Source organism: Bos indicus x Bos taurus, chromosome X, assembly GCF_003369695.1.
Source record: "Bos indicus x Bos taurus breed Angus x Brahman F1 hybrid chromosome X, Bos_hybrid_MaternalHap_v2.0, whole genome shotgun sequence".
In the NCBI taxonomy this organism is placed as follows: domain Eukaryota; kingdom Metazoa; phylum Chordata; class Mammalia; order Artiodactyla; family Bovidae; genus Bos; species Bos indicus x Bos taurus.
In genome coordinates, this window is record NC_040105.1 from 94,388,227 (window position 1) to 94,412,239 (window position 24,013).

Consider the following 24,013-nt stretch of genomic DNA (forward strand, 5'->3'; position numbering starts at 1 on the left):
TGAACTCCAGGGGCCCAAGATGGGAGCAATGGGAGAACCAGATGAAATTGGATGAGAAGTCTGCCCATCATTTTAATTTAATATCAGGAATCTATCTATCTATCATTGTCTATCTCTGTCGTCTACTTACTGTCAACCACAAATTGGCACTTACCAAGAGCATTGCCAAAGCCTTTGACTGTGTGGATCACAATAAACTGTGGAAAATTCTGAAAGAGATGGGAATACCAGACCACCTGACCTGCCTCTTGAGAAACCTGTATGCAGGTCAGGAAGCAACAGTTAGAACTGGACATGGAACAACAGACTGGTTCCAAATAGGAAAAGGAGTATGTCAAGGCTGTATAGTGTCACCCTGTTTATTTAACTTATATGCAGAGTACATCATGAGAAATGCTGGGCTGCAAGAAGCACAAGCTGGAATCAAGATTGCTGGGAGAAATATCAATAACCTCAGATACGCAGATGACACCACTCTTATGGCACAAAGTGAAGAGGAGCTAAAAAGCCTCTTGATCAAAGTGAAAGAGGAGAGTGAAAAAGTTTGCTTAAAGCTCAACATTCAGAAAACGAAGATCATGGCATCTGGTCCCATCACTTCATGGGAAATAGATGGGGAAAGAGGGGAAACAGTCAGACTTTATTTTGTTGGGCTCCCAAATCACTGCGGACAGTGATTGCAGCCATGAAATTAAAAGACGCTTACTCCTTGGAAGGAAAGTTATGACCAACCTAGATAGCATATTCAAAAGCAGAGACATTACTTTGCCAAAAAAGGTCCATCTAGTCAAGGCTATGGTTTTTCCAGTGGTCATGTATGGATGTGAGAGTTGGACTGTGAAGAAAGCTGAGCGCCGAAGAATTGCTGCTTTTGAACTGTGGTGTTGGAGAAGACTCTTGAGAGTCCCTTGGACTGCAAGGAGATCCAACCAGTCCATCCTAAAAGAGATCAGTCCTGGGTGTTCATTGGAAGGACTGATGCTGAAGCTGAAGCTCCAATACTTTGGACACCTGATGCAAAGAGCTGACTTATTTGAAAAGACCCTGATGCTGGGAAAGATTGAGGGCAGGAGGAGAAGGGGATGACAGAGGATGAGATGGTTGGATGGCATCACCAACTCAATGGACATGGGTTTGGGTGGACTCCAGGAGTTGGTGATGGACATGAAGACCTGGCATACTGCGGTTCATGGGATTGCAAAGAGTCGGACATGACTGAGCAACTGAACTGGCTGAACTGAAGAGCATTGCCAATGACTGAGCAACAAAGGCATTTGCCATCTGCCTCTACAGAGATTGAACCCTGTGCTGCTATAGCTGTTGACCTTCAACAATCCCTGAGGGAGTTCAGGGTGGAGTGAGGCACTCTGTGCTCCAGGGAATTTGGTGGGACAGGTCTTTAGATAGTTGGAAGTTTTTAGGAACAGATTTTATGATGTCAATCCTTACATCTCCTCATATCTAGAGAAGCACTAAATCCCTTAATGGTGCTATCATACCCTCATGAGTAACAAAAATCCTTTTGTAAAATGAATACTTCGTGGTATTGAACTCCCCCTTCACCATAACATTATATATTGACTTTCCCCCACTGCTGCTTTGGAGCAGTCTCTCGGAGCTATCTGAAATGCTGCCTCCAGGCTGCAGTCCTCATTTTGCCCCAAGTAAAACTTAACTCACAACTCTCAAGTCGTACATCTTTTTTAGACGACAGTACTTATCCCTCTCTTCCTTTTTAGATAAATGGTAGCGTATTATAGTAATACTTGCTTTTCTCCACTTATTTTTTTCCCACCTTAACAATATACCAAGGTGTCAATTCCAAAGTAGAATATAGAGTACATATTCCTCATTCTTCTTACAGCTACATAATACTCTCAGTCATTTACTGATGAATTTTTTAGGTAACTTTCTGCCATTATATATAGAACTGCAGTGAATAGTCTACTCATGTTCCTTATTGTATTTTTGCCAGTGTATCCTTGGGATACATTCCTTGAAGTGGGATTACTGGGTAAAGGGGAAAATGCCGTATGTAATTTTGCAAGATTTGACAACTTCCCCTCCACTGGGCTTCCCTGGTGGCTCAGATGATAAAGCGCCTGCCTGCAATGCAGGAGACCCGGGTTTGATCCCTGAGTTGGGAAGATCCCCTGGAGAAGGAAATGGCAACCCACTCCAGTATTCTTGCCTGGAGAATCCCATGGACAGAGGACCCTGATAGGCTACAGTCCATGGGGTCGCAAAGAGTCAGACACAACTGAGCGACTTCACTTTCTTTCACTTTCTTTCCTTCACTAGGGTGGTACTATTTTACATTCCCATGATCAAAGCATGAGAGTTCCTGTTCACAGCATCACCAAAGACTATGTGGTCAAACCTCTGACTTTTTGCCAATCTGATAAGTGAGAGATTGTATCTCATTTTAGTTTTAATTTATACTTTTCTTATTATGAGTGAGGTTGAATATTCTTTCATATATTGAAGTCATTTTTTTTTTCTGAGAAGTGTCTTGACAGTTTAGAAAATATATTCAATGTGTTTCAATCTCTTACAGTCTTTTAAAAATATTTATTTATTTGACTGTGCTGGGTCTTAGTTGTGGCATGCAGGGTGTGAAATTTTTAGTTGCAGCATATGGGGTCTAGTTCCTTGACCAAAGACCAAACCCAGGTCCCTTGCATCAGGAGTGTGGTGTCTTAGCCACTGGACCACCAGAGAAGTCCCTCTTACGGTCTTTTTCTATGCTCAAGTTCTATCTTAGGCAGTGGAAGACTTGTCAGGTTATATCTTGTGTCCTTTTGACATGACTTCTGTATTCTTTTATTTTTTTCCCCAGTAATCTTTGACAGCTTCTTTGCTAAATGATGGGCTTCCCTGGTGGCTCAGATGATAAAGTGCCCACCTGCAATGCAGAAGACCTGGGTTCGATCCCTGGGTTGGGAAGATCTCCTGGAGAAGGAAATGGCAAACCACTCCAGTATTCTTGCCTGGAGAATCCCATGGACAGAGGACCCTGATAGGCTACAGTCCATGGGGTCGCAAAGAGTCGGACACAACCTGAGCGACTTCCCTTTCACTTTTACTTTCTTTGCTAAATGATATGACAAGATATTCTAGACTTACCGTGTACATTAAATACCTCAGAACTGGCATCAGTCATTTCTCTAATCTGCTGACAGAATGATAATTCTATTTGCTAAGCCTCATAACCACATACACATTCATAGCACTTATCATTTCCTGACATTATGGTGTATATTGTCTGCTTCATCCTCTACACCTTTAGAATTTAGTATGTAAGCTGAATAGAGGGAAAACATTTTGTTTTGTTCACTAATGTATCTCGAACACCTAGAACAAAGCCTGATACACAGAGGTCGTCAAAACCTGCTTCATGGGCTTCCCTGGTGGTCCAGTGGTTAAGATTTCTATGCTTCCTCTGAAGGGGGCATGGGTTCAATCCCTGGTCTGGGAATTAAGATGCCACATGTCAAGAGGCCAAAAATAATTTAAAAAAATATTTAAAAAACTCCCGCTTCTTTCCATTTACCAGAGGTCATGATTGCAGCCTTCTGTATGAAGAGATGGGTGATCATCCAGAGACTGAGCTCAAGAGTCACTGTCATTAATTCATTCATTCATTCTTATGTACTGAGAGGGTGGTATGTTGCAGACAATGTTCTAGGCAAGATGGCAATGTTTGTATTAGGCCTATGGCTCAAGTGAAACCTCTAGCCACACTGATCAGGCAGAAATGATTCCTCTCCAGTGTTAAACTTGAGCTAAACTAATATGGCCAAGTAACCACCTGGAATAAAAGGAAATGGCCAGAGTATTTTCTTCTCTTAGGACTCCTCCTACAATGAATACACTTACACCAAAGTTTCATACATTATGCAGATTTATGTATACTTTACTTATTGCTTACATTTACAGATGCTGTCTCTGATATCTATATTCTATGTAGTTTATGTCAATGTAGCTTATTCTACGTTAGTTTTATGTGAGAGAGAAAGCAGGGCAGGCCAGGACTAATGTTTGTTGAAGTCCTATTGTGTGCAAGACATTTAAAAATAGATCTTCTCACTATTATAGTCTCCTGGAAGATAAAGTCAGGAGGAAAAGAAAGCACATTTTTTAAAGACTGTATTTTTTTAGGACAGTTGCAGCATTTTTAAAAAAGGAAATAGTATAAGGATTTTCTATTATTTTCCCTGCTCCAGGAGGTAATTTGTCTTAAAACACAGAAGTGTCAACAGATACCATTTGCAAAGGATTTCCCTTTTATTCCTCACACCACTGTGGTAAAGTGGGGGATTTTGTCGTATCCACTGAGAAGACTGAGGTTCAGAGAGGTGATAACATATACAATTTTAGCAGCCATTTCTAGATTTAGAGCAGTGGTTCTCAAACTACCTTGTGTCATCTGTAGGTTGTATAAACACTCAACTCTGGTTGAGGGCCAAGAATATTCTAACAAGTTCCTAGGTGATGCTGACGCTGCTGGTCTGGGGATCACAGCTGGAGAACTACTGATGAGAATAATAATAAACAAAAGTGACATTTACCTTTTATGAGTACCTGGAAAATCACCGTGAGCTGAGAGGACTGTGGAGATATGTGGCCCGGGGTCACAACAAAGGCGACACAGTGTGCAGTGTGCCCAGGCCCATGATTGGGGCCACAGACTCAGAGAGTGGCTGACACTATTTCACTCTCCTAAAGTGTGAGGGGACCAGTCACTGGTCCACGAAACAGTTTGTATAGCATTGTGATTTCACCATGTGGGGAGCCCTGTAGGTGCAGGATTAAGCCCCAGGCTCCCAAGATTTCCATTGATCTTAAGAGCTCTTTGTCAAGCTACTTCTTATTAAACCCTTAATTCAGACCAGGCTATGGGAAATTAGGAGAGGTTAAGTAAATCAAGGAAACTGTCTTATAAATGCCTGCTCAGCAAATCAGTAATTCCAGAAACCTGGAATTACTCTAAAGCTTTCTCACTGTGTCCCAACGCTACAAGCTCTGAGTACTCTAATCTCGCTGGGCAACCAATGGTGGCCAGGATAATGCTTTTCTGTTATTTTTTATAGTGAACTGTATTACTTTAAAAATTATTTACTTATTTAATTAAAAAATAATTGCATTTGTTTATTTTGGTTGCAGTGGATCTTCAGTGCTGCGTGCAGGCTTTCTCTAGCTGTAGAAAGAGGGGGCTACTTTAGTTGCGGCGCATGGGCTTCTCACTGGTGCAGCTTCTCTTCTCACTGCAGAGCCTTCTCCCACAGTCTCTGGGGTGCTCCAGCTTCCATAGTTGTGGTTCCTGGGCTCCAGAGAACAGGCCCAGTAGTTGTGGTGCATGGGCTTAGTTGCTCAGAGGCATGTGAGATCTTCCTGGAACTAGAGATGGAACCCATAACTCCTTCATTGGCAGGTGGATTCTTTACTACTGAGCCACCAGGGAAGCCCAGCTGTATTACTTTTAAAGGATTCTATTAGTGAAAAATTTAAAGCAGTCTATGACAAACAACAACATCCCAGCAAAGCTTGTCTGAAATGGTTAAATACTTGGAAATTATTTAGGGCTAATTCTCATGATATATGAAAGCATTCTCAGGAACCAAAATATAGAGAGATGAGCAAATGATGTTGCGGTAGGCAGCCTCTAAGACAGCTCCAGTGAACCTGAGCCTCCCTTCCTGAGTGGCGCCGGGAAGCTGGGGGACCCTTTCCTGGAGCCCGGAGCCTGTGACCGGAGCACCATGGGCTTCCTTTGTACGCAGCCCGCCTTTGTCCTGAGAGGTCCTTGTGGAGGCACTAAGCAGTTCAAGGAAGCCAGACCCTGCCCCACTCCCAGAAAGAGAAAATTTCCACTCCTGCAGCTGGCTTGTGACTCACACTGCCACCCCAACCAGTCAGAGGAGTCTTGAGTATGTGATTTGCCTGAATGTACAGTAGTGAGTTAGTCATACAAGTACATCATACACGAAAATGCTCTTGTATTTGAGCAGTGAAAAGACCCTTTAAAAAGGTTTGATCTTGCTCTTTTTTTACCCATGGGTTCCTGGCTGCATGTTTCTCATTCACAATGTGGGCTGTAGCAGAATCTGAACCATGAGTTTCCAAAATACCATGACCAGATAGTCCAGGACTTACATTTTTTTTTCCAAAATCAGTGACTGTGTTGGAATATTCATTTAGTTTGTCTGATCCAGACTCCTATAAAGGGTACATTGAAGACCTAAAGCCATATGACTTGGAAAAATGAAAGAATCTCACAGTTTGCCCTGATGAAGTGCCTTTTGAACAGAGAAGTCCAATTTATGTTGTATGTCATGTTTCTTATTGCCTTACTTCAAGCATGCAGTGCTGTGGATGATCCTGAGTTTGGCTATATCAGAGGAAACCCTTGTATTCATGTGAAAATGAGCAAAGTAATTGGATTAAAGCTTCAAAGAGAATCAACTACAGAATATATTTTGAAGGATGAAAACATAGCAACTGTATTAACTTATCTTCCCAATGGAATTAAAATATTTTCCATATTATGAGAAAAAAACTGCATATGAGGCATCTACAGTCATTAGTTGCCATCTAGATTACCTTTGACCCATGGAGTACTGTCAAAAAAGTTACAGTGAAGTGCAAGGCAGATGGATTTTACTCAGTCTAAAACATCAGCGTGTTCTTGACAAGTTTTCAGGACGAATTGTGTTCAGAATCAGTGTGTGCATAGTGATGAGTTAGGGTGTCTCCACAGACTAAATGTTGTGTTGTCTGTCTTTGTTTTGTATCAGCTGGACCTGCCATTCTAGAATTATGAGATCACCTTGGACAAAGGCGGGGGTGCTACATGACACTATGGTCACTTCATAATGTGCTTCCAGATCATAGTGTTCTATGTCTTTCAAAGTAACTGCCGGTTGCCTCTGCTGCCTGTTTAGCTTTATACAGGCAGCCGATAGGGACTGTGAACACCTGATTCTGAACATATAGAATGGGGGTCTTGTCCAATTTTTATGTGGTTTAATTGCCAAGCATCTAAAGCTTAATGTGCTGCCCTATATAAATATTTTATAGATTTAACACTGGTTAACTGTCATATTTTGATGCCAGCAAAGTTTTAGGAGAGAAAATGGTACCTGACCAACATCAAATGACTTTATAGTTGTAAGAAATGCAGTGTGTGGAGAAGTTTTGTATGTGAAGAGGAAAAAGGAGAATAAAAGTGGACTTGAAAGATTTTCTTGGGCTTTTTATAAAATTATTTTTTACATTCTAAATTAGTCTGTGGATCTTTTTTATTAAGAGCACAATCTTTTTGCTGTAAAATATGTAAAAAATGTAGTGAGGGGATTATTTTTAGTGATGGAACTAAATCTTATACATTATTTTAGAGCATAGATGAGTCATATCATTTTTAGGTTAGCCAGTATGAATATGCACTTAATTTTTTATGAAAATAAGTTCATAAGATGTAAATTTTATGATACTTTATGAAATATCTTATTGCTGCTTTTACTTAGCAGATTGTGGACTCTAATAAAAAATATAAATTATGAAGAGCCTATTTAAAAATGAGCCCTGAGATGAGAGCAACTATAAAAAGATCATCATTTTGATTCTGTATTTCATCTCCTTCTATGAATTTGATATGATTGTTTCTTCCAGTCTAGGTTATTTTCAAAATACTAACGCATATATATGGAATTTAGAAAGATGGTAACAATAACCCTGTATGTGAGATAGCAAAAGAGACACAGATGTATAGAACAGTCTTTTGGACTCTGTGGGAGAGGGAGAGGGTGGGATGATTTGGGAGAATGGCACTGAAACATGAATAATATCATATATGAAACGAGTCGCCAGTCCAGGTTCGATGCATGATACTGGATGCTTGGGGCTGGTGCACTGGGATGACCCAGAGGGATGGGATGGGGGGGGAGGAGGGAGGAGGGTTCAGGATGGGGAACACATGTATACCTGTGGCAGATTCATGTTGATATATGGCAAAACCAATACAATATTGTAAAGTTAAATAAAATAAAATTTAAAAAAGCAAATCTATGTTTTCTATAAAAGTTGAGTTATTAATGTATAATGTTATATTAGTTTCAGGTGCACCACAACATAGTGATTCAATAGTTTAAATGTTACGACGTGATCACCACCATAAGGCCAGTTATCGTTGGTCACCATACAAACTTATAACAATGTTATTGACTATATTCCCTGTGTGTACACTGTTGTTGTTGTTTTAGTCACTCAGTCATGTCTGACTCTTGGTGACCCCATGGACTGTAGCCCAACAGGCTACTCTGTCCATGGGATTCTCCAGGCAAGAATACTGGAGTGGGTTGCCATTTCCTCCTCCAATGTGTACACTACATTCAAGTAATTTATTTATTTTATAGCTATACGTTTGTACCTCTTAATCCCTTTCACATTTACCCATCCTCTTCCCCTCTGGCTTATGATGTCTGTAGAAGTGAAGCATCATATATCCACTGTTGTTGTTTAGTCACTAAGTCATGTCCAACTCTTTTCGGCCCTGTGGACTGTAGCCCACCAAGCTCCTCTGTCCATGGAATTCTCCAGGCAAGAATACTGGAGTGGGTTGCCATTTCCTTCTCCAGGGGATCTTCCTGACTCAGGGATGCATTGCAGGTGGATTCTTTACCACTGAGCCACCAGGGAAGCCCCATATATCCACTAGTCCAGTACATAGAACCTAGGAAGAAGACATATTAAAGGGCCATGAATGTGAGAAAGAACTACTTACTTAGGTTAACCATTTTCAAAATAAAACAAGATTTGATAGTAACTCTGGATAGAGGTGGGCTTCTCTGGTGCCTCAGTGGTAAAGATAATATATATACAGTGAAAAAAAAAGATGGCACTAATGAGCCACGCCTCCCAGTTTTCATGCATGTGAATGAGTAATCCTTATACTTGAGTGTGGGCTGGGTTAACAGAGATAAATACTGAAGCCTTGAATCACTGTAAAGCTTTTCCTGTGTGTTCTGAAGCTGCCAGGGCTCTGAGTGCTCTAATCTCCCTAGGGGCTGGAGCTTGATACTCTCCAGGGTCTTGCAAAATTTCTATTACAATGGACTGCATTATTTATTTGTAAAATACACATAATATTTACCATTATAATCCTTTTAAAATACAGTTTAGTGGTATCTAGTACATTCAGATTATTGTACAACCATCATCACCATCCATCTCCAGAACTCTTTTCATCTTGTTCTGTGCTCATTAAACAATAATTTCCTGTTTCCGTCAGCCTTGGCAATCACTGTCCTACTTTCTGTCTATGAATTTGAATACTCCAGGTGCCTCATGGAAGTGGACTCATACAGTATTTGGGGTGTGTGTGTGTGTGTCTTCTTTCATTTGGCATATATCAGATTTTCAGTTCTTTTTAAGGCTGAATAATATTTCACTATGGGGCCTCCCTGGTGGCTCAGAGGTAAAACAATCTGCCTGCAACACAGGAGCTACAGGAGACACGAGTTTGATTCCTGGATTGGGATGATCCCCTGGAGGAGGGCATGGCAACCCACTCCAGTATTCTTGCGTGGAGAATCCCATGGACAAAGGAGCCTAGAGGACTACAGTCCATGGGGTCACAAAGAGTTGGACACGACTGAAGCAACTTAGCACACATGCATAAGATTCCACTGTAAGATAGTCATACACTGGTAGGCATTTGAGTTGTTTCCCTTTTTTGGCTACTGTTGTTAAAACCAGAGCTGTATTTAGTTAACAGTAGTTAAAGTGTTAGAACAGATTTTATTCAGAAACTATTGTAATAAGAGTAAAGAGACCTCAGATTATAACTGAGCTCAGTTCTCAGTACAACATGGGAAAACACGGGTTCATAGCTAAGGAGCAGACTGGGGAGTCAGTGGATGGAAAACCAAAGCAGAAACATCAGGGATAAGGATTGGGGGTGGGGGTGGGGCAGATTCTGATTAAACCGACCTGGCTAGTGTTGTTGCTGAAGGTAGGCCATGTTGATCAGATATTGAGGGAGGGGATTCTTGCTAAGTTGACCTAGCAGGATTTTTGCTAAAAATTAGGCTATTCAAAGATGAACAAGAGTTCAAAGGTTGAGATCTAGTTGAGACAAAGGTTCAGAGGAACCTGATTAAAATTTGGTGAGGAGTAAGTCTTGTAGGTGTGAATAATATTGCTATGAATATTAGTGCACAAATATTTGTTCAAGTCCCTGCTTTAACTTCTTTTGGGTGTATACCTTTAAGTGGGATTTCTAGATCATATTGTAATTCTATTTTTCATTTTTTGAGGAACTTCCAAACTGTTACAATAGCTGCACCATTTTACATTCCCACCAGTGATGCACAAAGTTCCAATTTCTCCACCAACACATGTTATTTTCTGTTTTAAGAAATGTAATAGCTATACTAATAGGTGTGATTTACTATTTATTTTTAAAATAAACTTTATTTTGAATAATTTTATATTACATAACTGTATAATTTTAATAATATTGAAGAATTTAAAACACCCAGAATGGTAGGAAAAAAGTAACAGTTATGAGAAAAGTAGAGAGAAAATATTTTCAAACTCTATGGAATTTATATTTCTGGTATGTTAGGTAGACTTACTAATCAACAGACAGGCGAGTCAATGATGTCAACAGAAAATTCACCAAAGAACCAATAATTGTGCCCAGGTTCCTGATGGTGGCTCAGATTGTAAAGAATCTGCCTGCAATGTGGAAGACCCTGGTTTGATCCCTGGGTCGGGAAGATCCCATGGAGAAGGGAATGGCTACCACTCTGGCATTCTTGCCTGGAGAATTCCATAGACAGAAGAGGCTGGTGGGCTACAGTCCATGGGACCACAAAGAGTTGGACACGACTCTGTGACTAACACTTTCACTGTTCCTTCCTGCATTGCAGGCGGATTCTTTACCATGTGAGCCACCAGGGAGGCCCCAATAAACATTAGCAAATCATAGAAATAATATTAGTGAAGTAGGCAAAATGCAGAATATACATAACACAATTATAATTTTGAAGAATATGTGCATTTTAGTATATTTTAATGTAAATATTTGATTATATGTAATTATGCATTAATAAATTATATACAGAGAAATACACCTGAAGAATAGTCATCCATCTATTTTCAGTGAATATCTTTGGGTCAAGGACTGAGGTTCAGGCAGATGAGACTACAGGATGATTTCAATTTACACATATACATTTTTATACTGTTTGAAATTTATACTCAGGAAAATTTATTAAGATAAAAATTAATAAAGAACCAAAATATGTAACCCAACTGACAAAAATTATGTACACATAGGTTTTATTTTGGAAATGTGTTCACGACATTCTGGTTTGTTAAGAAAATAGTAGATTAAAGCATCTGATTTGATAGTATATCTGTGTATGTATTTGTTTCTATGGCTCAAACATCTTCACACATGCAGCTTTCTCTTGCACTCACACAGGAGGTTGATGTCTAGTTTTAGGGCTTAGAGAACTCTAAATGTCTTATATTCAGAGAGATTGCTGCCAGTGGGTGGTAAATTCTGGAAAGACATAGCTGAGGCCAAGGCCAAGGCCAAGGCCAAGTCCCTCCATTCTTTCCTCCCTTCCTCTCGATCTCAAAGCCCAGATATTCAGAATTGCAACTCTGATTCTGATTACTAGGTGGCATCTACCTTCATATTTTTCTGTTTTTATAATGAAAAGGCATTTTTTAGAGTAAACAAAATGTTATTTTTAAAAGTGCTTATTAAGCAGTTCATATACTTATTGTATATATGCTTGAAATTGGGCTTGAAAGATTTTTTATATTAAAAGACCAAAAGAATATCAATTTAGTTTCATATATGTGTTATTCATAGATCTATCAACCTCTCTTGCCCTGCCCCTCCCCCCCACCCCTGTTTTCATCAAGGTCTGCTGACCTGTCCACACTGTAGAGAGGGTCTCCTGGGTAAAAAGCAGGTAGTTTAAGCCCCCAGGTATCATAGCACCGTAATGGCTTCCTAAACCATCCACCTGCCTCTCCCCAGGCCACTTTACATATAGCTTCCCATAGTAGTTTCCCTGAAGTGGACCCTGATATCATTACACAAACGCTCTCAGAAGCAATTTAGTATCTACAAAGAGAACTTCAAACTCCCTTCCCCAGCTTGTACTCTCCATCCCATGAATCCAGACTAGGTTTCCAGTTTTGTCTCCCAACCGCTCTGTGTTCTGAGAAAACTGCACTGTGGGATACTCCCTAAAGGACTCCTGTGTTCACTGTGTATCTCTTGAACTGGGTGGGGATTGATTTGAACAGAACTTGGCTCTAGCACGGTGACAATACACAGCCTTGACATTCTGCTTTTCCTATTTGGAACCAGTCTGTTGTTCCATGCCCAGTTCCAACAGTTGCTTCCTGACCTGCATACAGATTTCTCAAGAGGCAGGTCAGGTGGTCTGGTATTCCCATCTCTTTCAGAATTTTCCACAGTTTATTATGATCCACACAGTCAAAGGCTTTGGCATAGTCAATAAAGCAGAAATAGATGGTTTTCTGGAACTCTCTTGCTTTTTCAATGATCCAGCAGATGTTGGCAATTTGGTCTCTGGTTCCTCTGCCTTTTCTAAATCCAGCTTGAACATCTGGAAGTTCACAGTTCACATACTGTTGAAGCCTGGCTTGGAGAATTTTGAGCATTACTTTGCTAACGTGTGAGATGAGTGCAATTGTGTGATAGTTTGAACGTTCTTTGGCACTGGCTTTGTTACGGATTGGAATGAGAACTGACTTTTTCCAGTCCTGTGGCCACTGCTGAATTTTCCAAATTTGCTGGCATATTGAGTGCAGCACTTTCACAGCATCATCTTTCAGGATTTGGAATAGCTCAACTGGAATTCCATCACCTCCACTAGCTTTGTTTGTAGTGATGCCTCCTAAGGCCCATTTCCAGGATGTCTGGCTCTAGGTGAATGATCACACCATTGTGATTATCTGGGTCCTGAAGATCTTTTTTGTGTATTCCTCTGTGTATTCTTGCCACCTCTTCTTAATATCTTCTGCTTCTGTTAGGTTCATACCATTTCTGTCCTTTATCGAGCCCATCTTTGCATGAAATGTTTCCTTGGTATCTCTAATCTTGGTATCTCTAAGACTGGTTCCAAATAGGAAAAGGAGTACATCAAGGCTGTATATTGTCACCATGCTTATTTAACTTACATGCAGAGTACATCATGAGAAACACTGGGCTGGAGGAAGCACAAGCTGGAATCAAGATTGCTGGGAGAAATATCAATAACCTCAGATATGCAGATGACACCACCCTTATGGCAGAAAGCGAAGAAGAACTAAAGAGCCTCTTGATGAAAATGAAAGAAGAAAGTGAAAAAGTTGGCTTAAAACTCAACATTCAGAAAACTAAGATCATGGCATCTGGTCCCATCACTTCATGGCAAGTAGATGGAGAAACAGTGGAAACAGTGGCAGAGTTTATTTTCTTGGGCTCCAAAATCACTGCAGATGGTGACTGCAGCCATGAAATTAAAAGATGCTTACTCCTTGGAAGGAAAGTTATGACCAACATAGATAGCATATTAAAAAGCAGAGACATTACTTTGCCAACCAAGGTCTGTCTAGTCAAGGCTATGGTTTTTCCAGTAGTCATGTATGGATGTGAGCGTTGGACTATAAAGAAAGCTGAGCATCGAAGAATTGATGCTTTTGAACTGTGGTGTTGGATAAGAGTCTTGAGAGTCCCTTGGACTGCAAGGAGATCCAATCAGTCCATCCTAAAGGAAATCAGTCCTAAATATTCATTGGAAGGACTGTTGTTGAAGCTATAACCCCAATACTTTGGCCACCTGATGTGAAGAACTGACTCATTGGAAAAGACCGTGATGCTGGGAGGGATTGGGGGCAGGAGGAGAAGGGGACGACAGAGGATGAGATGGTTGGATGGCATCACTGACTCAATGGATGTGAGTTTGAGTGAACTTCGGGAGTTGGTGATATACAGGGAGGCCTGGTGTGCTGCAGTCTATGGGGTCTCAAAGAGTCGGACATGACTGAGCAACTGAACTGAACTGGCTCTAGCACCTACATGGCAGCATTACATACTGCGATGAACCCTCTGGGGGAGAATTGCTATCCTCATTTTAAAGATGTGGAAACTGAGTCTTGGGAGAGTGAGAACCAGTACTGTCTTTGGGAAAGATGTTGGGTTTGGCTTCCTTGATGGCTCAGACAGTAAAGAATCTGCCCAGAATGCAGAAGACATGGGTTCAGTCCCTGGGTTGGGAAGATCCCCTGGAGGAGGGCATGGCAACCACTCCAGTATTCTTGCCTGGAGAATTCCGTGGACAGCGGAACCTGGAGGGCTACAGTCCATGGGATCAAAAAGAGATGGACAACTAAGCAACTAACACTTTACAGAAGATATCGACCGATAGCTTGAAAGTGGTAATGAATGGTATTATTTTGCTCTATAACAAAGAGGATATGGTGCACACCACTAGTAAGTGCCTGTATGAGTAATATTAATTTTATTTTCCCTAGAATTTAAGCGATACTCTTTCAGTAGAACATTTGGATAATACATTAGAACAGAAAGAAAATAGGAATAAACACGCCCCAATCCCACACCCTGAAAGGCCCATCCTTTTCTAGGATTTGCTGACATCTAGTGGTAGAGCCAAGAATATCAAGTGACCTTCAAGCTGGGCTTCAGCAGTACTTGAATGGAGAACTTCCAGATGTATAAGCTGGATTTTGAAGAGGCAGAGGAACCAGAGATCAAATTGCCAACCTTCATTGGATTATAGAGAAAGCAAGGGAGTTCCAGAAAAACATCTACTTCTGTTTCGTTGACTATGAGAAAACCTTTGACTGTGTGGATCAAAACAAACTGTGGGAAATTCTTAAAGAGATGGGAGTACCAGACCACTTTACCTGTCTCCTGAGAACCTTGTATGCAGGACAAGAAGTAACAGAACTGGACATGGGACAGTGTTCCATGGTTCAAAGTTAGGAAAGGAGTACAACAAGGCTATATATTGGTCACCTTGCTTATTTAACTTATATGCAGAGTACATCATAGAAAATGCTGGGCTGGATGAGTCACAAGCTGGAATCAAGACTGCTGAGAGAAATATCAACAACCTTAGATATCCATATGATACCACTCTAATGGCATAAAGTGAAGAGGAACTAAAGAACCTCTTGATGAGGGTGAAAGAGGAGAGTAAAAAAGCTGGCTTGAAACTCAACATTAAAAAAACTTAGATCATGGCATCTGGTCCCATCACTTCATGACAAATAAAAGGGGGAAAAGTAGAAGCAGTAATGGATTGCTTGGGCTCCAAAATCATGGAGGATTGCAGCCATGAAATAAAAGGTGCCTGTTCCTTGAAAATAAAGCTATGATGAACCTAGACAGCATATTAAAAAGCAGAGACATCACTTTGCCAACAAAGGTCCACATAGCCAAAGCTATGGTTTTTCCAGTATCATGTATGGATGTGAGAGTTGGACCATAAAGAAGGCTGAGCACCAAAGAATTGATGTTTTCAAACTGTGGTGTTGGAGAAGACTCTTGAGAGTCCCTTGGACTGCAGAAGATCAAACCAGTCAATCCTAAAGGAAATCAACCCTGAATATTCATTGGAAGGACTGATGCTGAGGCTCCAATACTTTGGTTATCTGATTTGAAAAGATGACTCATTGGAAAAGACCACGATGCTAAAAAAGACTGAAGGCAAAAGGAGAAGGGGGTGGCAAAGAATGAGGTGTTTTTTTTTTTTAATTTTTATTAATTTTTAAATTGAAGGATAATTGCTTTACAGAATTTTGTTGTTTTCTGTGGAACATCAACATGAATCAACCATAGGTGTACATATGTGCCCTCCCTCTTGAACCTCCCTCCCATCTCCCTCCCCATCCCACCCATCTAGGTTGATACAGAGCCCCTGTTTGAATTCCATGAGACATACAACAAATTCCCATTGGCTATATATTTTACATATGATTATGTAAGTTTCCATGTTACTCTCTCCATACATCTCACCCTCTCCTCCCCCTCTCTGTGTCCATAAGTCTGTTCTCTATGTCTGTTTCTCCCTTGCTGCCCTGCAAATAAATTCTTTGGTGCCATCTTTCTAGATCCTGTATACATGCATTAGTATATGATATTTATCTTTCTTTCTGACTTTGGAGAAGGGAATGGCAACCCATTCCAGTATTCTTGTCTGGAGAATCCCATGGATAGAGGAGCCTGGTTGGGCTACAGTCCATGGGGTCGCAAAGAGTGACTAACACACTTTTTTGACTTACTTCACTCTGTATAATAGGTTCTAGGTTCATCCATCGTATTAGAACGGACTCAAATGCATTCCTTTTTATGGCTGTATAATATTCCATTGCATATATGTACCACAACTTCTTTATCTATTCATCTGTCGATGGACATCTAGGTTGTTCCATGTTCTAGTAAATAGTACTGCAATGAACAATGGGATACATGTCTTTTTCAACTTTGGTTACCTCAGGGTATGTGCCTCAGAGTGGGATTGCAGTGTCATATGGTGGTTTTATTCCTAATTTTTAAAGGAATGTCCATACTGTCTTCCATAGAAGCTGTACCAATTTACATTTCCCATGAACAGTACAAGAGGGTTCTCTTTTCTCCACACTTTCTCCAGCATTTATTGTTTGTAAGCTTTTTGATGGGGGCCGTTCTAACTGGTGTGAGGTGATATTGTGGTTTTGATTTGCATTTCTCTAATAATGAGCAGTATTGAGTATCTTTTCATGTGCTTGTTAGTCATCTGTATGTCTTCTTTGGAGAAATGTCTGTTTAGGTCTTTTCCCACTTTTTGATTGGGTTGTTTGTTTTTCTGTCATGGAGTTGTATGAGCTGCTTGTATATTTTGGAAACAATCCTTTGTCAGTTGTTTCATTTGCTATTATTTTCTCCCACTCTGAGGGCTGTCTTTTCACCTTGCTTATAGTTTCCTTTGCTGTGCAAAAGTTGTTAAGTTTAATTAGGTCCCACTTGTTTATTTTTGTTTCTATTTCCATTACTTTAGGAGGTGTATCATAGAGGATCTTGTTTTGATTTATGTCATCGAGTGTTCTGCCTATGTTTTCCTCCATCAGTTTTACAGTTTCTGGTCTTATATTTAGGTCTTTAATCCATTTTGAGTTTATCTTTGTGTATGGTGTTAGGAAGTGTTCTAATTTCATTCTTTCACATGTAGCTGTCCAGCTTTCCCAGCACCATTTATTGAAGAGGCTATCTTTGCTCCATTGTATATTCTTTGCCAAAAATAAGGTACCCATAGGTGCATCGGTTTATTTATGGGCTTTCTATCTTGTTCCATTGGTCTATATTCCTGTTTTTGTGCCAGTACCATACAGTCTTGATGACTGTAGCTTTGTAGTATAACCTGAAATAAGGAAGGTTGATTTCTCCAGGTCCACTCTTGTTTTTCAAGAGTGCTTTGGCTATTTGGGTTCTTTCATGTTTCCATATGAATTGTGAAATTTTTTGTTCTAGTTCTGTGAAAAATCCATTGGTAATTTGATAGGATTCACATTGAATATGTAGACTGCATTTGGTAGTATAGTCATTTTCACAATATTTATTCTTCCTACTCAGGAACATGGAATAGCTCTCCATATGTTTATGTCATCTTTGATTTTTTTCATCAGTGTCTTATAATTTTCTGTGTACATTTTTTTTGTCTCCTCAGGTAAGTTTATTCTTCAATATTTAATTCTTTTTGTTGCAATGGTGAATGGGATTGATTCCTTAATTTCTCTTTCTGATTTTTCATTGTTAGTGTATCAAAATGCAAGTGATTTCTGTGTATTGATTTTGTATCCTGCAACCTTGATAAATTAACTGATTAGCTCTACTAATTTTCTGATATTATCTTTAGGGTTTTCTATGTACAGTAGCATGTCATCTGCAAACAGTGATAGTTTTATTTCTTCTTTTCTGATCTGGATTCATTTTATTTCTTTTTCTTCTCTGATTGCTGTAGCTAGGACTTTCAGAACTATTTTGAATAATAGTGGTGAGAATGGATACCCTTGTCTTGTTCCTGATCTTAAGGGGAACGTTTTCAGTTTTTCAACATTGAGAATAATGTTTGCTGTGGGATTATCATATATGGCCTTTACTATGTTGAGGTAGATTCCTCCTATGCCCATTTTTTGAGGAGTTTTAATCATAAATGGGTGCTGAATTTTGTCAAAGGTTTTTTCTGCATCTATTGAGATGATCTTATGGTTTTTATCTTTCAATTTGTTAATATGGTGTGTCACATTGATTGATTTCCATATATTGAAGAATCCTTGCATCCCTGGAATAAACACAACTTGATCATGGTGTATGAGCTTTTTAATGTGTTGTTGAATCTGTTTGCTAGAATTTTGCTGAGTATTTTTGCATCTATGTTCATCAGTGATATTGGCTTGTAGGTTTTTTTTTTTGTCTTTGGTTTTGGTATCAGGGTGATAGTGGCCTTGTCGAATGAGTTTGAAAGTGTTCCTTTCTCTGCAGTTTTTTGAAAGAATTTTAGAAGGATAGGTATTAGTTCTTCTCTAGATGTTTGATGGAATTCATCTGTGAAACCATCTGGCTTTTGTTTTTTGGGAGATTTTTGATCAGTTTCAACTTCAGTGCTTGTAATTGGGCTGTTAATAATTTCTATTTCATTCTGGTTCAGTCTTGGAAGATTGAACTTTTCTAAGAATCTGTCCATTTCTTCCTGGTTATCAATTCTATTGCCATATATTAGTCTCTTATCATCCATTGTATTTCTGTGTTGTCTGTTGTAACCTCTCTTTATTCATTTCTAATTTTGTTGATTTGATTCTCCTCTCTTTTTCTCTGATGAGTCTGAATAAAGGTTTGTCAATTTTGTTTATCTTCTCAAAGAACTAGCTTTTAGTTTTATTAATCTTTTTTTAAAATATATTTATCTATTTATTTGGCTGCACCAGCTCTTAGTTGCAAGCATGTGGGATTAGTTCCCTGACTGGGGAATGAACCCAGGCTCTCTGCATTGGGAGTGTGGAGTCTTAGCCACTGTACCACCAGGGAAATCTCTATTAATCTTTACTATTGTTAATTTCATTTCTTTTCCATTTATTTCTGCTCCGGTGTTTATGATTTCTTTCCTTTTGGTAATCTGGGGGGAGCTTGTTCTTCTTTTTCCTGTTGTTTCCGGTGTAAAGTTAGGTTGTCTATTTGATGTTTTTCTTGTTTCTGAGGTAGGATTGTATTGCTATAAATTTGCCTCTTAGAACTGCTTTTCTTGCATCCCATAGGTTTTGAGTTGTCATGTTTTCATTGTCATTTGTTCCTAGGAATTTTTTTATTTCCCTTTTGATTTCTTCACTAACCCATTTATTATTTAGAAGTGTATTGTTTAATCTCCATGTGCTTGAATTTTTTAGTTTTCTTTCTTGTAATTGATATCTAGTCTCATAGCATTGTGGTCAGAAAAGATGTTTGATATGATTTCAAATTTCTTAAATTTGCTGAGGTTTGATCTGTGACCCAAGATGTGGTCTATCCTGGAGAATGTTCCATGTACACTTGAGAAGAAGGTGTATTCTTCTGTATTTGGATGGAATGTCCTGAAAATTTCAATGAGATCCATCTTGTCTAATGTATCATTTAAGACTTGTGTTTCCATATTAATTTTCTGTTTTGATGATCTGTCCATTGGTGTAAGTGGGGTGTTAAAGTCTCCTACTATTATTGTGTTACCGTCAGTTTCTCCATTTATGTCTGTTAGTTTTTATCTTATGCATTGAGGTACTCCTATGTTGGGTGCATAGATATTTACATAAAATTGTTATGTCTTCCTCTTGGATTGATCCCTTGATCTTTATGTAGTACCCTTCCTTATCTCTTATAATCTTCTTTATTTTAAGGTCTACTTTTTCTGATATGAGGATTGCTACTCCAGCTTTCTTTTGACTTCCATTTGCATGGAATATATTTTTCCATCCTCTCACTTTCAGTCTATATGTGTCTTTAGGTCAGAAGTGGGTTTCTCATAGACAGTGTATACATGGGTCATGTTTTTGTATCCATTGAGCCAGTCTGTGTCTTTTGGTTGGAGCATTTAGTCCATTTAGATTTAAAGTAATTATTGATATATATGTTCCTAGTGCCATTTTTTAAAATTGTTTAAGGTTTGTTTTTGTAGATCTTTTTCTTCTCTTGTATTTCCTGACTACATAAGTCTCTGTAACATTTGTTGTAAAGCTGGTTTGGTGGTACTGAATTCTCTTAACTTTTGCTTGTCTGAAAAGCTTTTGATTTCTCCATCAATTTTGAATGAGATCCTTGCTGGGTAGAGTAATCTTAGTTGTAGATTTTTTCCCTTTCAGTACTTTAAATATATCCTGTCATTCCCTTCTGGCCTGCAGAGTTTCTGCTGAAAGATCAGCTGTTAAGCATATGGGGTTTTCCTTGTACATTACTTGTTGCTTTTCCCTTGCTGCTTTTAATATTCTTTCTTTGTGTTTAATTGTTGTTAGTTTGATTAGTATGTGTCTTGGCATGTTTCTCCCTGGGTTTATCCTGTATGGGACTTTTTGTGCCTCTTGGACTTGATTGACTATTTCCGTTTCCATTTTGGGGAAATTTTTAACTATAATTTCTTCAAAAGTTTTCTTGTATCCTTTATTTTTCTTTTCTTCTTCTGGGATCCTTATAATTCAAATGTTGGTACATTTAATATTGTCCCAGAGATCTCTAAGACTATCCTCAGTTCTTTTCATTCTTTTTACTTTATTCTGCTCTTCAGCAGTTATTTCCACCATTTTATCTTCCAGCTCACTGATCCCTTCTTCTGCTTCAGATATTCTGCTATTGATTCCTTCTAGAGTATTTTTAATTTCAGTAATTGTGCTGTTTTTCTCTTGTGTATGTTTATTCTTTAATTCTTCTAGGTCTTTGTTAACTGATTCTTGCATTTTCTCCATTTTATTTTTTTTTCTTTTTATTTTTTATTTATTTATTTATTTTTTTTACATTTTATTTTCAAGGTTTTGAATCAACATTACTATCATTATTCTGAATTCTTTTTCAGGGAGGTTGCCTATTTGCTCTTCATTTATTTAGACTTGTATGTTTCTAGTTTGTTCCTTCATTTGTGCAGTATTTCTCTGCCTTTTTATTATTTTTTTAACTTATTGTGTTTGAGGTCTCCTTTTCCCAGACTTCAAGATTGAATTCCTTCTTTCTTTTGGTTTCTGCTCTTGTAAGTTTGGTCCAGTGGTTTGTGTAAGCTTCATGTAGAGTGTAACTCGTGCTTGTGTTCTGGTGGGAAGAGGGGAGGTGTTTTTTTTTTCCCCTCTGATGGGCAGGGCTGAATGAGGTGGTAATTCTGTCTGCTGATGATTGGGTTCATATTTTGTCTTTATTCTTTGGATGAAGCATCCTGCACAGGGTGCTACTGGTAGTTGGGTGATACTGGGTCTTGTATACAAGTGGTTGCCTTTGTGGGAGTTCTCACTATTTGATACTCCTTAGGGTTAGGAGTTCTCCAATAGTCTAGGGTCTTGAGGTCAGCACTCCCACTCCAAAGGCTCAGGGCTTCATCTCTGACCAGGAACGAAGATTCCACAGGTGGTTTGTTATGGCATTAAATGGGATTAAACAAATACCCAAAATGAGAAACCAAAGACGAACCCCAGACAAATGGCAATCACAAAATTAGTCAAATGCTCATTAATATAATGGAATATACACACATACATATACACCCATAAGCAAAATCAAAACAGTCCAACAAAAATAAAGTACAGTAGATTGACCTGGTGAACAAAGGAAACCAAAAATAATATCAACTAGTTAAGAACAAAACTAACTAAAGCACAAACTGGAAAATGAATCTAAGGCAAGGTATGAGCTGGGGAATAAAGCAACAAAAACAAAACTAACAAATATGGTGAGAAAAAGAAATAAAAGAAAGAAAGAATAGAATTGCAAAGTTAAATAGAGGTAGATAGAGATTTATATATATTAAAGATTAACTACAAGGGAAAATGAACAGTAGGAAAAGCAAACAAAGGAATAAATGTAGAAAAATGAATGCTTTAAAAATTTAAAAATTAAAATTAAAAAATAGGAAAAAAAGGGAAAACTCTACAGAACTGCAAAAGGCCTATGCAGAGGCAGAGTTTATAACAGAAATAAAATCTGTGCTTGAAAAAATATCTCAAAAGCTTAAATATATTTCATAGTGCTAGTAAAATCAACAACTAAAACAGACTGGGGGAAAAAAAAGAAAAAAATAAATGAAAAAAATCCAAATGAAACTACAGAACAAGTCAAAATATAAGAATAATAAATGTTTTCCTTGGGTCTCTGCTGTCAGTGTCCTTTTCCTCACTGGGAGTCACAGTCCACCTCACCGCCCTAGGATGCCCTCCAACACTGCACTGGTCTCTGGACCTGCTGTGGGGGCAGCTCAGACTCGAATCTGGTCCTACTCTGTGTTCTTGCCTCCAATGTTCACAGCTGGTAGAACTGGTGCATTTTTTTTTTGTGGGAGCTCTCAATGTCATTTTATATATTCCATAGACACAGAGTCTTCCTAGTTGATTGTGTGGATTTAATTTGCAGCTTGTACAGCTGGTGGGAAGATTTTGGGTCCTCTTTCTTAGCCACACTGCCCCTGGGTTTCAATTGTGATTTTATTTTCACCTTTGCATGTGGGTCATCCACTGGGATTTGCTCCTGAGGCTGCCCTGGAGGACTTGGGTCTGCCCCAGTGAGGGCCAGGTGTGGAGGTGGTACAGTTGCTTGGGTTACAGGGGCTCTGGCAGCACCAGGCACTCAGGGGAGTTGGAGGCTAGGGCAGCAAGAAATATAGAAGGGTATGGCAACCCACTCCAGTATTCTTGCCTGGAGAAACCCTCTGACAGGGAAGCCTGGCAGGCCACAGTCCACAGGGTTGCAGAGTTGGACACAACCAAAGCAACCCTGTGTGCATAGATGCAAGGTTGTTTTTTTCAGGTGGCAGCTCTGGTCCAGTGAAGGTTGAGTGTGAAGGTGGCACAGCTCCTTGGGTCTTGGGGATCCTGCCGGAACCAAGTGTGCAGGGACATGGACTGCCTCAGCCACAGGAGTTATGGCCCTATCAGAGTCTTTTTTTTTAGTCTCAGAGCTTCCTTCGTGGCTCAGCTGGTAAAGAATTCACCTGCAATTCAGGAGAAGGGAATGGCAATCCACTCCAGTATTTCGTACCTGGAGAATCCCATGGACAGAGGAGTCTGGCAGGCTACAGTCCGTGGGGTTGCAAAGAGTTGGACACGACTGAGCGACTAACACACACACTGGCTGCTGGCGATCAGAAGGCCTCTTTGGCTAGTCTTTCTGCATTACTCTGCCTGTTCAGGCACTTAGAGGGTTCCCTTGCCTGGGGTCCTTCTCTATTGTTCAGTGCATCTGGCACATAAAGGGGCCCCCCTGGCTAGGGTCTTACTCTGTTGTTCCGCATGTCAGGTGTTTGAAGGGCCAGCCTCTCTATTGTTCAGCTGCAAGTGCTGACATGTGGGGAGAGAGAGGCTATGGTGAAGGCTCCCTCCCCCTACATATGACTCAGTAGTATCACTTTGCTTCCATGGCTGCCTGGCTTTCCTCCACAGGCATTTTCCACAACAGTCTCCTGCCTCATATCCCCTCGGGCCATCTCCCAGCAGTCAACAGCAGCTCTTGCCCTGGAATTGCTCCACAATCCCTATGCTACAGCTCCCAGCCTCTGTGCCTTCTAGGGGACCCACATCCCTGACTGGGGTATGTATGGCTGCGGCAAGAATTGTCTGTGTGATTCTCATTCCATTTAGGCTATCACAAATCAGCTGTTTAACTTTCAGCCTCAATTGTTTCTTCTCTGACCCAGACAATTCTCCCAATGTGGGGATTGGACCCCTGTTTCAGTTCCCCCACGCTCCAAGGGCAGATCCAGTCCTA

General features: G+C 39.7%; 1 pseudogene; it reads left to right on the forward strand.

Annotated features, from left to right (window-relative positions):
• The first annotated feature begins 5,762 nt into the window (after positions 1-5,762).
• On the forward strand, positions 5,763-6,747 carry LOC113888112 (annotated as a pseudogene).
• Positions 6,748-24,013: the final 17,266 nt, after the last annotated feature.